The sequence below is a fragment of the Ostrinia nubilalis genome, chromosome 17 (genome assembly GCF_963855985.1).
Source record: "Ostrinia nubilalis chromosome 17, ilOstNubi1.1, whole genome shotgun sequence".
NCBI classification, from domain to species: Eukaryota; Metazoa; Arthropoda; class Insecta; order Lepidoptera; family Crambidae; genus Ostrinia; species Ostrinia nubilalis.
This window is the reverse complement of record NC_087104.1, coordinates 6771081-6785769: the sequence shown is the minus strand read 5'-3', so window position 1 is coordinate 6785769 and position 14689 is coordinate 6771081. Positions and strand designations below refer to the sequence as shown.

General features: G+C 35.3%; 1 protein-coding gene across 1 annotated transcript in view; it reads right to left on the bottom strand.

Annotated features, from left to right (window-relative positions):
• The window catches only part of LOC135080230 (cell adhesion molecule Dscam2), a 115684-nt gene that overhangs the window by 89515 nt on the left and 11480 nt on the right, over positions 1–14689 (bottom strand). The gene's annotated exons all lie outside the window — the stretch shown is intronic.

Sequence of the window (14689 nt, the reverse complement as noted above, 5' to 3'; positions counted from 1 at the left end):
TATCAAATAACGACTTGACAATTTGCTAGACCTCAAGTGATTCGGACAAAATAATCTTTAATTTTTCAAAGCAATCGGTAAGATTTATTTGTTAAGTAGGTTCTTACGTAGATACGTTTACCTACCCAAATTAATAACCCTTTCAGCACAGAATAATACGAAAGTGCGTTCGACTTTGAAAAAATCTAGTGAATTGGTAAATCAATTTTACCGCGCCAAGACGCTTCCGATCGATCGTACGGTTCGATATATTTGCTATTTTTCATACAAAAACTTTCAATGGCGTTCAGTCGGTGCTGTGTTGAGTGACAAAGATGGACTACGGGAGGCGTGAAAAGTATTAATTTATTTAAATTACTTCTTTTGTTGATTTCAATGAATTTTGTGCGTATTAATTTAAATTATATCCTTAAAAAATATAATTCGCTTTAATTTTATAAAAAGTTAGATGTAGCCGAGTACCAGGTACTCCTAAAGTTCTACAGCACGAGCGTGCATGTCGGGACGATGTTTGAAATTTTGGTAATGTAAGTAATGGAAACCTTTCGAATCTTTTAAAGGCCTGAACATCAGATTTACTCTAGAATAAACTCAAGAATGTCTCCGAGACACATAACCACCAAATAGTACAAATCCGCTGTAGAAAATACAGCCACCAGTGAAAATATCTAGAGAATACCAGGGGGCTAATTCAAATGCATTTGTCGAGAGTAGAAATCGTCTGTCAAATAATTTTCTAGTAATCAATTTTGAACTGATTGTCAAGGTAATACAGTTGAAAATTGAATATCAAAGCCAGACTACGCCTAATGTCATTGAGCCGATGGTAGATGCCAAATTTCCAATATCGCGTACGAAGACGGAGAACTTTGTCAATATAGTGGTACATAAGGGTCATAATTAGTGGATGCCGACGATTTTCGCGCTGTCATCTCAACGACTGCCCACCCTTGTCGTTAGAGCAGTCGACTGGATAGAAAGCATGGAAATAACATGGTGATTGATAAACTAGGTGCAAATAAACATATTTTATAAACACAGAATGCTTTTTGCTTAAATTTGAACATAAATTTACCATAATATAACTTATTACACTTATGTCTGGATTTGTAAGCAGAAATATGGATAGGTACCTACTGGATGGAGTGGATGACATAGTGGATGGAGTGTTTTGTAAAACTGCAAAAAAACTTTACCACTAGCTGCTACTAACTGTAACTTACACAAACTTCTGCCGTTCACCGCTAGGGGCGCTGTGCAATCTGCCATACATTTTGTACGCACTTGGTAAGTAGTCCAGTCAATAAAGCATTATAGATGGAAAACTGTAGAACACAATTTCTGACTTCAGGACTTTATTTAGACTAGTTAGGAGGTGAACATAGCAAAAGTCCCCGCCCTTAGCCCTTGAGCCGGCGGGGAGAGGGGGGTTTAAAGGTGCCACTTTTCGGTTTTTCGCTTAATCCTCGGAAACTATGCGTCCTAGTGACATGACTACTTTGAACCAAAAAAAGCATATTCAATTTGCTACAGATGAGATTGACAAGTTTTTCTATAAATTGTATAGTTTTCGCGGCATCTGCTCTAGAAGGTCTGTAATATTGGAAATTGTATTTTTGTCTTACATGTTCCCATCAGGAGAAAATCGACTAAATCAACATTGAGCAATCATTCTAGACATGCGGGAGCATGTTAAGCCTAGTTCCAGCGAGGGGACGACACCGTGCGTATATTTAGACGAATCACTTTGAGCCACTTTTGAGTCCTCATCACTCAAAAACTACTGTGCATTAACACTTCAAATTTGGCTCATGTGTTAAGACTTACAAGATATACATCAGTTTAAAATTTCATAAATCTGCCTCAAACGGTTCTTTAGATATTGACGTCCAAAAATCTACATGTCTGACCTATAGACCAAATTCTAACCACTTCCAGATGACCTCGAAGGTTCAAATTTGGCATCCAGAAAGGTAGTTATGTAAATACAAAGGAACAAATAAAAAACCAGTAAATTTTAACATTTCACATGTGATAGATAGACTGTAGTGCTCTAAATATCGATTTTTGAACGTCAATACCTAAATAACCGTTTGAGGTATATTTATGAAATTTGAAGCTGATGTACATCTTGCAAGTCTCAATACATGAGCCAAATTTGAAGTGTTAATGCACAGTAGTTTTTGAATGATGAGGAGTCAAAAGTGGCTCTAATTGGTTCGTCTAAATATACGCACGGTGCAGTCCCCTCCATGGAACTAAGCTTAACATGCTCCCGCATGTCTATAGTGTTTGCTCAATGTTGATTTAGTCGATTTTTTCCTGAAAGGAACATGTAAGACAACAATAAAATTTCCAATTTTACAGACCTTCTAGAGCAGATGCCGCAAAAACTATACAAGATATAGAAAAACTTGACTGTCTCACCTGTAGCAAATTGAATAAGCTTTTTTTGGTTCATAGCAGTCATGTCACTAGGACGCATAGTTTCCGAGGATTAAGCGAAAAACCGAAAAGTGGTACCTTTAAACCCCCCTCTCCCCGCCGGCTCAAGGGCTAAGGGCGGGGACTTTTGCTATGTTCACCACCTAACTAGGCTAAATAAAGTCCCGAGGTCAGAAATTGTGTTCCACGGATTTCTCTCTACACCGTCGTTAAGGCATTCATTGACTGGACTAAAGGTTAAACTTATGGTAGAGCTACAGAACTTTCATATAATAAATTATCATGCGCAAAAATTAGTCTGTTTGGGCCCGCCATACACGGACAGTTCGAGCAATTAGCCAGTGGTCAACATAAAGGCACGGACCGCTTTTGCAGCCAGTCAACAGCTTGAATCTACCATTGATAGGTAACTGCTGGAGTAGTTGGTAGTGAAACTGCTCAACAGGTCACAATTTCATTTTTATTCAAATCAGTAGCAACATTGATTTTGAGGAAGAGGAACCACTGCTACTTTGTAATATTTGCTCGAGCAGTCAGTATAAAATATACCTGGCAACTGAAATTTCACCGTGCCGAAGTAGTCACAACTGCTCGAGCAGTACCGTGTATGTGTGTATGTAGAAAACAGTTGTCAGTATGCAGTTGCAGCTAGAAGCTGTCGTAATTGTGTAAGAGTGCCTAAAATGATTTGTGTCTTAGTTTTACTGCTATAAATTTATACTACGCATACCAATATTATAAATGCAAAAGGAACTCTGTCTGTCTTGCTTTCAACCGATTTTGATGAAATTTGGCATAGAGATAGTTTAACTCCCGGGAAAGGACATAGATAGTTTTTATCCCGGTTTTTGAAACAGGGACGCGTACGGTAATGTATTTCGGTGACAGACAAAATTCCACGCGGGCGAAGCCGCGGGCGGAAAGCTAGTATAAGTATTATAACCCTTTGTTTGATGTGCTTGTAGCTTAATGATTTTTAATGCTTAGAAAGGCACGATAAATGTTGGTCTGGGCTAATATCTCTTTTCGTCATTTTCAAAGGCTTTACAACAGTTTTTAACTGTATTATCACATTGTAACACCTATACAGGGTGGAAACGATAAGTGATCTCACTCGATTATTTCTAAACTATACAAGATATCCAAAAACTGCTTACTGATCCTAAAAGTGCTTCATGAGCTCTATCCAACGGTACCAATAATAGGTTACATAATAAATTGGATCTATCTGAAAATTCAATGTTTCCAGCCTCCATACATTTAGTAAAACCTCATAATATTAAAAACTATACAAGATATCCAAAAACTGGTAACTGATCCTGAAAGTGCTTCACGAGCTCTATCCAATGGTACCAATAATAAGTTATAAAATAAACTGGATCTATTCGAAAATTCAATGTTTTCAGCTTCCATACATTTAATACTGCCACAATCATAGCACTCATGTCTTGATAATATTATAGCAAGTAAAGCCTAAAGCCAATGTTTTCCGTGAATAATTTTAAATAAGAATGCAATTCACGAATTAATTTTAAGTGTTTATTATTTAAAATAAAAAAATTAACACTTCTAATATTGTGTGTCTGGCATAGTGGCATACATTTAGTATGGAGGTTGAAAACATTGAATTTTCGGATAGATCCAGTTAATTCTGTAACCTATTACTGATATCGTTTGAAAGAGCTCGTAAAGCACTTTCAGAATCAGTTATCAGTTTTTCGAATCAAAAGTTCTTTTACTGTTTTTGGTTCATAGATTTATATTAGAGCACTGGTTCTTACCATTAACTTAAAATTTAAATTTTACAAATATGGTAGAGATACGATACCATTTACAATGAAAATAATTAGCTCGAATTCGTACAGTTTTTTTTATTTGTCATTTTTGACAATTAGTGTAATGTTTTAATTAAGACCGAAAATGATACGATTTTCTTTATGGTTTTTGTATTAGTCAACCGACTTCAAAAAAAAGGAGGAGGTTCTCAATTCGACCCGTATGTTTTTTTTTTTTTTTCTATGTTTGTTACGCGATAACTCCGCCAATTATGAACCGATTTGAACAAATCTTTTTTCGGCGTATAGATAATACCTCAAGGGTGGTCCCATTTAAATTTAATAATAGAAAAAACAACCCCCAAGGGTGGAAAATTGGGGATGAACTTTTTTATACGCAATATCTCCGCCGATTATAAATCAATTTGAACGATTATTTTTTTGTTGAATAGGTATTATCAAAAGGGTGGTTTCATTCGAATTTGAAGAAAATGTTTCACCCCCAAGGGTGGAAAATTGGGGATGAACTTTTTTATACGCAACTTTTAGTTTTTTTTGTGTTCACGCATTTGAAGTCGGTTTTATTTTTTAAAAAAGTTAATTATTTGTTTTTAAAATTCACTTTATAGTAAATTAAAGATAAATCCTGATTTAATCACAGTGTTATTTATTAAATATACCTATATATAAAAATGTCTTCATTAAAGTAAATATATTATGTAATTTTAACAGAGGGACTTATATTAGGCTGTCTTTACTTATCTAAATTATTATTTTATAGCTCTAATGTAAACTTTCATCAATCATTCCTCCCTCCAATCCAATGACATATAAAAACATCTTAAAGATGACCTAAACTCTATGCCTAAACTGAACTGTCCCACCAAACTCATTGACAAGGGGGCGCTACCGTCGTTCAACTATATAGTTTCCAACATGGCAAAAATCGGAACCAGCGATCCAGTATTGACGGTGGCGCCCCGCTGCCAATGTCAAGGTTATATTTCTATCATATTTTTTTTACCACCAAAACTGTCAGATGCTATTTTTCAAATAGCCCTAGCCCCTATCCTACTATTTGATACAAAATCTAACGAAATCTCAGAATACGGAACAAACCAGAAACCGTCAACGGGCGTAAATTAAATGTGTATTCATATAAATTACTCCGAATCGCACTAATTTGACTTTAGAGCAATTAGTCAATGGCCGGCGCGCGCATTGTTTACATATCCGTCAGATTGACACTTTATAATTATATTATGCCGTCTTGTGCCGTTCCAACATGTAAGAATGCTACTGGAATTACAAAGAAAGTGCATGGGATCATGTTTTATCCGTAAGTAGCACATTTCCAATTCATTTAAATAAAATAATAATTTTCAAAAAAAATCACGGTTGTATTTTGTAAGTGTTAAAGTTTACCCTACTTTTTTATATTGAATTACATTTGTCTATAAAAAATTCACGCGTTAATTTTGTTAGCGTTACCACAGAATAATGGAATATTTTCCCCATCCTTTTTGTTTTAATTAGTTTTTAGTGTAATTTCATCCATGACATGACAACCATATGACAACCTGATTAATTAAATTATAAGTGCCACTTGTGGTCTAAACTGAATAAATATTTTTGATTTTGATTTGATTTTAATATTTGAATTAATTTATAATATTACTCCCTAAATAATGAGGAGATAATAAATTACTATCGTGAATTTCATACTTTCCCATTTATTCAAAAGTAAGGCATTGGTATCAACAGATCAGCAGCAGCAATATTTGTATATTTAATAATAATTTTAAGTAATTAATTATTGCTTACATACCTACTTACTCTGATTTTCTTTCAGGATACACAGCCAGAGTTGCCTCGCAATCAAATTCAAGTATTGGTGATGTTTTTGATTTGGATTCTGTTTTTGACTCCAAGAAAAGTTAAACTAAAAGCACTACTGCGCCGTAAACAAATGTTTTGTTGTCGATATGTTTACATAATAAAGAACCTTAAGTTTCTTTTTTGTTTTACTTGGCATTCTAAAATTTATATTCGACTTTTGTAATTGACTTTTAAATAACATATTATACCTACATGTAGTATATTACACTATTTAATAGAAATATCCGTAACCGAAACCGGTATAATATTATTCCTATATCCGTAACCGTATCCATAACCGAAACTACATATCCATAACAGCCCTAAGTAACTCAGTCCACACGCACATGGCTCAAGGGTATAGGTATTTACAGCTTAATTACTATCCGTTCGCTTTAAGTTTGCCGCTGGCGATATGACGTCACTCGAAGGGAAACGTCTATAACTATAACAAACTATACCTATTTAGAATGTTTTTTATTTATTAATATTGATAAGAATTGTGTATTTGCATAAAATAAGACACATTAATTGCGTTTAATCACTAACCGATTGCCTTTAATCGCGGTTGGGGGAGGGGACGCGCGTTTAGTTATGGAGTAGTGTCGATGGGAATGAAGATGTATGGTCTTTATAAATAACCCACGACACTACTGGCTTGGTAGTGTAGAAGGGAAAAAATATTCCCCACGACACTACTGGTAGTGTGGTTTGTTGGTGCGGTCGGTCAGAAGGGCGGCAAACTTAGCGCGAACGGGTAGTATGTGAGCCATTCCACACGTACATATGTACGAGTAGTACCTATGGCATGCTATGCTAATAATAATTATTGTTGTCTTTGCAACACGTCTAGCATAAATATGAAGGGTATACCTACTAGGTAAAAATAGGTGATTTATTGTAGGGCTTTTGTTCACACGGAAAAAATGACAAAGTTTTTAGTTACTTATCAAATAGGTAGTAGTAACATATATGTAGAAAACAGGAACTTAGATGCCAACGAAAGAAAATAGGCTATCAAATGTTGTTTTGGGGACTTACCTTTATAAAAATATCACATTTAAAAATTCATACCATTTGTTGTTATTTAAAAAACAATGTCAATTTTGACGATTAACTGAAAGTCTATTATCTATGAATATAGTAGCGATATATGGTATCCAGCGGCAATGGCAGTGCAAAATTTTGACAATGACTGTAGTTATCATACTTCGAGTTTGTCCATGGAGACGGCAAAAGTCCTTTAGTTGACCATAAAGTAAACTTAACGAAAAATGTTACTTAATTGATACCGAGGCGCAACCTGGAAGCATTGCTAAGTGTGCTCCTCGTTACTGGTTCATCGGTCGTCATCGTCATTGTTTGTAAAAACAAATAATAAAATTAGTCTTATGTCTCGTATGAAAGGGATAACAAGTATGAACTTACGTTCCTACAAATGTACCTATTTCATTCCAAAAAACATTGCTCAGTACATGCAATCCTATTAAACAACAAAATGTCTTTCATTCATAAATTACTTTCGAGCAATAGCAGCTCACAGTCTTCCCCTGGGAAATGCAAACAAAAAGCTGTCTGCTTTTTTGTCAAAATCTATGAACAGACTCGCCGAGGTAGCTGAAATTCAGCTGTTCTCTTTGTAAAGCGCCGGAGCACGTCCCGATATAGGTTCAACTGGTTACTTCCAATAACGATAGCCAAATGTAGTGTTTCCATCTCTCTCGCGCAAAGCCTGATGTCAGCATGAGCGACAGTGAAAGATAGATCTGATACTACGTGGTAGGTAGCCCAGAGTTCGGATAGTTTGCGATCAGCTTTGCATTTTTCTGCGTCATTTCCCGCCGGCTGCAGTGGCGCCCCCTCACGGAATGTTTCATCAACGGACACACATAATTTAATCAACTTTTAACAAAACACAGGCACAGCACAAAGGTATTTTAAAGCAGTTTTATTTGGATATTAATATGATTTGCTATTAGTATACAATTTCAGAATTTACCTTAATAATATTTTGGTTATTTTGATTCATAATCTGTCTGCAGGTATTTCATAATGTCATTCAATAAATTTAAATTAAATTCACTACGTATTTTGGGCCCCATAATCTCATGAAATTCCCACTGCAAATTATTGTGACCTCTATTTAAATGAAGTCTTTCATCGAATAAGTAATTGTATTGTATTGTAATGCAACATCTAAAATAACGAGCAAACAAGGAGCAGTAATCACATTCAAAAGAGACTGTACCTGTAATTTAGCGGTAAATGAAACCGAATAATTTTAGAGATAACTTTGAAATTCATTACGAAGAATCCCTTTCATTGAGTGTACAAATAGACCGAATCAAACATTCCATCTTATTAAAATCAAAGCTACAGTGTACATTTCATTAAGGGTCACATTCTTCTTAATTAATTAAATAATTTCCGTAGCTAAGCTTATTTTTGCATCCCCCTTAATGATGTTTTGTTTTCCTCGGCCTCTCTCCTCTCGCCACCCCGTTGAATATTTTAAAAGCCTTGCGCTGCAGGCGGGTGACATAAAATTCTAGAGCGCGATATGTTTTAAATAGACCTCTTATTGTTCATAAAAAGTAGCATCACGAAGCGCGATACCATTATTTTTTATCTTGAGTGTAAAATGTTGTGTATCGTGAAATATATCGCCTCTGATAATATTTTGAAATAAACAGCGTCGAGGGAAGGTGCAATATTGGCGTGGTAGAGAAGTATCGAGCGGTTTCGTGATACAGCTCGGGTTTTAGGTCGGTAGAGATAGTTCGCCGGACCGATTAGTGGAGCAGCCAATTTTAAGTACATTAGGAGATGAGGTCAGTATGATACGTTCGACTGACATTTAGAGAAGCATTTTATGGATAGAGAAATAAAAAGGAATATAAAAGAAAACTCGTATCTACTAAAACTTTACTAAGTCTTTTTAGTTCAAACTATGAATCAATCAATCAACATGATTGCTTATAGTAGATTTTTTAAAACATTTTGATTTTGGCTTTGATTGACAGAGATTAAAGTTCAATAGCATCGTTCCAAAAATTTATTTTCATCCATAATTATTTTAATACTTGCTTATTATTGTCTGTTTAAATTATAAAGACCCTTCGTAGAGAGTACGTAACTAATTTTTTGCTTCAGCGGTTTGAGTGTAAACTTTCCTGTTATTACACCGGGCCTAACAATGTCGATTCGATCTCCAACGAAGATAAATATCTGTCTAAATTATTATAATTCCAAAGTTTTGGTTGTGAAAGCTTGTGATCTCGTCCAAATTTTACGGTTGGCGGCAACTTGTGTCCGGTTCGCGCCCGAACCGCTGCGTTGCGGTCGACGAAGTTTGGTTACGCGGACTTTCGTTCGCTTTTCAACTCGACTTAGAATGGTGGAGATTAAAATATTCCTATCTATCGATAACTTTGCATCGATAGATCGAGTTCAGACTCTATAGAGTTCATTTTTTTCCAATAACCATATATTTCACAAGCTTAAGTGCATCGCACTTAAAAGAAAAAGAGCTTCAAAGGTTAAAATATGAACCCCTACAGTAGTCTAGAGTATAACTTTTATTTACTTTAACTCTTATTCAGAAGCGTAAAGAAATTCTTTTAAAGAAATTTCCACATAAATTCAATGTTTTCTGAAAATAGTTTCAAAGACTTTGCTTATGAATAGAAAGTAAAAAGAATCGTTAGAACGAAACCAATTCAAATTCGACGCCATGATTTCGTTTGGCTATGTAGGGAGAAACAAAGCGATATTTTAACGTTTTGTACTTCAAGGACAAGGAAGGAAAATCCCTTTTGCGTTAGAATTTGTTTCTTTTTAACACTCGCAACACAATTCATCATGGGTATTCTATTTCAGCTGAACAAAAAGAGAAAATAAAGGGATGATCCCTTTGAAACTTACAAGTTTTATATTTTTCTTTGTACTTTCGGCTTTGATGGAAGTTGGGCTTTGTTTGAAGGGACGCCGGCCGTTAGGAGTTCAAACCCTCCAGTAAGAGGAGGTCCACACTGCATGTAGTTGGCAGTTGTTAATAGAAGCCATAATCATGCATGATAAATTAAGGACAGCTAACAAGACATACATAATCAAAAGGTTAAAAGATACATTGAATTCTTCTAGGTATAGTGTTTATAGTGTTGCCTTAATTAAAATCTGCCACGACACGTGCATGGATTTCCTGGAAGCGTATGTAGTATCAACTATTATGTCTTTACCACGTGCGCCTTTTTGTATGAGGCGTATGATATAATATGCCACACCAATATCTAGGTTAGGTGCACATAGCAACTAAGTCACTAAGTATGTAGGTATGTATAATATTAAATTGTGAGATGCATTCTGTAGCAGCTTCAAGCTTTGAATATTGGCAAAGATCAGGCTGCATATATTCACGTAAACTATTTGTAGCATATCTCCTTTCAGCCAGTCTCTGTATGATGCAATTTCTATTTGAGTGACAGGCTATCTGTGAACGGTTTGATTGAAAGGACAAGTCAATTTACTGCACAACAGTTCTGATCATCCTATAAAACATTTTAAGTTACTATCGTGGTTACAAAAGTTTTTCATCAATGCAAAAGTTATACAATGATGGTAAAGAGCACTTGGAAGCATACATAACGACTAAGAGCTGGAGTAGACGCGCCTTTATATGCCTTTCCGAGAGGATTGGGATCACAAAACAACTGACAAAGATTTCCGTCCGAAGTTTTCGACTGACAATGACGGCATACGATATTCTTATACAACATTCAAATACAGGGAATAGTAAGTAAAGTAGGTTATGTGAAGCGACACGTGGACGACATTTTCATGATTTAAATAGATCTTAAGCTGTGTATTCAAGCGGCAACAATGGAAGCAAGACTTTATAAGGTCACCAGATGTAGCTTTATTTGGAGTAGGTTGTTTTTTATTCGATACGACTAAGTACTCGTAGCAGACTATTGTTTTTTTACCTCGTTAATTAGAAAAGAAGAAAAAAAGCTTTATTTGAAACGAAAATAAACAAAATACTAATGAACAAAAAGAAAATAACAAAAACACAGCGGTAATAAAACTGACAAAAAGGCGCTCAGTACAAATTGAGACACACGTGCCCCGACACTGGTTTTGGTGGTGTTGAAAATCTATTCGTTAATAAAAAATAATAAAATGAAATAAGTTCCTGGCTAGACAATCATTATGGAGCACTGGTCCTCCTAGACGTAAGCCTTATCGAAGGAGCTTGAAAAAGCTTAACAACTAAATCGGCACTCTAATAAATCCTCGAAGCTTCAATTAAATTGTGTTTTGCGCATTTATTGTCTTACTAGCTGACCCGGCGAACTTCGTACCGCCTTAGCGTAGAGATTTTCTTAATATTTTTTTCCGTAAGAACCATCCTTGGACTTCCACAAACATTTAAAAAAAAGAATTATCGAAATCGGTTCAGCCGTTCACACGTGATGCCGTGACAACGCGAAACGGGTTTCATTTTTATATATATAGATTTGTCGGCCGTTTGGTGTAGTGGTTCGAAACGGACTAATATTCCGGAGGTAGCGGGTTCGATTCCCGCACAGTACAAACATTTGTGTGCATGAACATATTTGTTTGTATTGGACTGGGTGTTTTCTATGTATAATAAGTATGTATTTACAAAAAAAAAAAGTATTTAAGTATGTTTATATCCGTTGTCTAGTACCCATAGTACAAGCTTTGCTTAGTTTGGGACTAGAAGCGCTGTGTAAAATGTCCAAGGATATTTATAGCACCCAAAATATTTTTAGAGCAAGAAATGAAAACAGTGCATCGTAAAAGTAATTAAAAGACATGTTATTAGCATATGGATGACGTGGTATTGATGATAGATGACATGCCTGCACAGTAATCAATCAACAATAACGAATGTGTCCCTAACACAGGCCAGTACTATTACTATCTTAGCAAAGTATCTCATAACATACCGTAAGTACTTTTTTATTAGTTTCCCCCTTGTTTGAAGAGGTCAGGTAATAAGCAACTTTGGTGTAAGCAAGCTTGGAAGTCCAAGTTCGATCGTATAGACTTAGAAGTACTTCGTGTATTGAGCTAGCTGGGCAAATAATATTGTTAACAAGTACACTTTTATTGAGGAATGATGATACAACAATAAATAAAATAATATGTAGTAATAAAAGGGTCATTTAATGGGCATTCCGAAAATGATTTTCCAGAATAAAGAGATTTTTTGTAAAAACAGAAAAAAGAAAAACGAAAGTAGGTGCCCATAAAGGTATCGGTAAAGCTTAAACTTAAATTAAATTTCAATGGAAAGCTTTGTAATTAAATGTAGACACCCAGTAGGGTAGATGTAATGAATATACCCGGTAGGTTAATTTTAGTATGAACAAGTGTCGTGTTCATACTAAAATTAATCTTGTTATTGGAAGCATCGGGGAATTTTAGACTAAGGTGAACGGAAGGGGTATCAAAATAAGTTTTAATTAAAATGTGTAATACATACATTGGAAGATGGAAGGCTGATGTTCAAGAAATTTTATGGAGCAATCAATAAAATTAAAAGCAAATTTCTACTCCAATAGAAACCTGGAGATCATACAGCGTAACACAAGGAAGTGTCCTTGGACCTACACACTTCATCCATGGGGTGTAAAATATTTACTAAAATATTGTTGAACGCCAAAAAAAATAAAGTTCACGTTTGAAAAGCATTTCAAAATTCAGTGAATTAGGTACAGCGTATCAAATTAAAAGTTCAGTACATTGTAATTTAAATTCAATTCCATTTCTGATTTAATAACTTCCACTTTATTGCGGAAGCTTTACAGCTTTAAAATTAATATAATATTTATTTTGAAAGCGCGCACAAGGCGAAAGACGCATCTGAAAATATTTGCAGTTTTAATTTATTAACTACAGTTAAAGTGTTCTAAATTTTATATTTACTGTTACATATTAGCTTTCACTGTACCAGTGATTAAATTTTCAAGTCCATTCCAACCTACATTGCTGTCAAAAAGTACCTACACCTTGCATTTTGAGAGAGCCTGTTGCAAATAACTCCAGTGTAATTAACTGGAACAACCTTTACGACTCCCACTCCTATAAAATAACGAAACCTAAACTCAATATTCCCATTTATTGCAAACTTTCGTAATTATATTTCGATTTCCCACATTTATTGCTTTTGTTCGAAATTGGAGTTTAATAAAATCATGAAACAAGAAGGATTGATTATTATTGCTATGTTCAAAGTTTGTAATGAAAACGGACCTTTTCTCTGGGCCGGGTGTTCTTCCAATGATTTTTAATTACGCGAGCTCATTGGCGGTAGCAGTTGTAAAGTAATTATCAAGTTATCTAAAAGAACCTATAGCCCACGCCAATAAAATTGGTCTATCTTGTTATTCGGATTAAACAGCTTCAGTAATCTTACTAGTATTTTCTTTTGGTACTAAAATAAATATTTTATTATTTATCCTAGAAGGAAGATACAGCGTGAAGAATTTTTTACAAGGTTTAGGTAGATCTGAAAAGTTTCAACTGTGTGATAACTAGGTATTTTTATAATAGATCTAGATATTTATACAAGTTTCACTGGAGGCGAATAATATGTACGAGGTAATAAAACAAACCGGAAAACTAGGAGGTGCTTACTTTTTCCTGGAATCTCCAAGATTTATTTATATGTCGGTGTTGGCCTGAATCAAGAGGATATAACAGGAAATTAGGTATTGCAGTATTATTTCAACTGTATTATTCCAGAAGTTATAAAAATATATTATAACATCTTCGTTCGTACCAGTCAAATTACGTCCACTGCTGGACAAAGGACAAAGTCCTTTCTAGACCGACCGAATGTAACATCTAATTTCCCTGAAGCGTCTATGTATTTATTAAAGGACTATGATATGATTCTGTGGAAGAAGAAAAGGCCTTGTCCGTCCGATTGGGACATGCCAGACATCTTAGTTCATTAAGTATATGCCAGACGCAGGTTGTGACCTTAGCTGTCACAACCCTTTCGCTAGAAGAAGAAGTCGCACCCACGTGTCGTCATCAAAGCTCCAAGCTATCATAGCTTTATTTAAATACTAAACCAGCTCTTAATTTACGTGAAATTCCTAAAAGGTTAAACGGTATCAAATATATTTCCGAATTCGGATGATCCGAGAATCTTTCGTTAATCAAACAAGTCGTAGATGACCGAGCCGTGTTTGCTCGGCATTGCTGGTATTCAATTTCTTAAAAGCCCGCTCGCCTCATTAGTTCCGCGCAGATGCGACCCGCATCACGGTGATTGTTTGTGCGCCTTTGTCAATAGGGAAAGCGGGGTTGTCTCGGTTTTATCGGGGTCGCTGCAAATCACTGCAGTTTTAGCGTTAAATGAAAGTGGAACGTGAACCGTGGAATTACGACACTTTCTTGATGCCATCAAAAGTTTGTTATACTACGAATGTATCAGTGAAACAATGGGAAGCTGTTAGTGTACTCGTTTTATAAAGTGCAACTGTATAATAGATCAGTTACAGGTCCCAGTTTCATTTTGTATTTTGTATCAACACTCCACAGCTGGACATAGA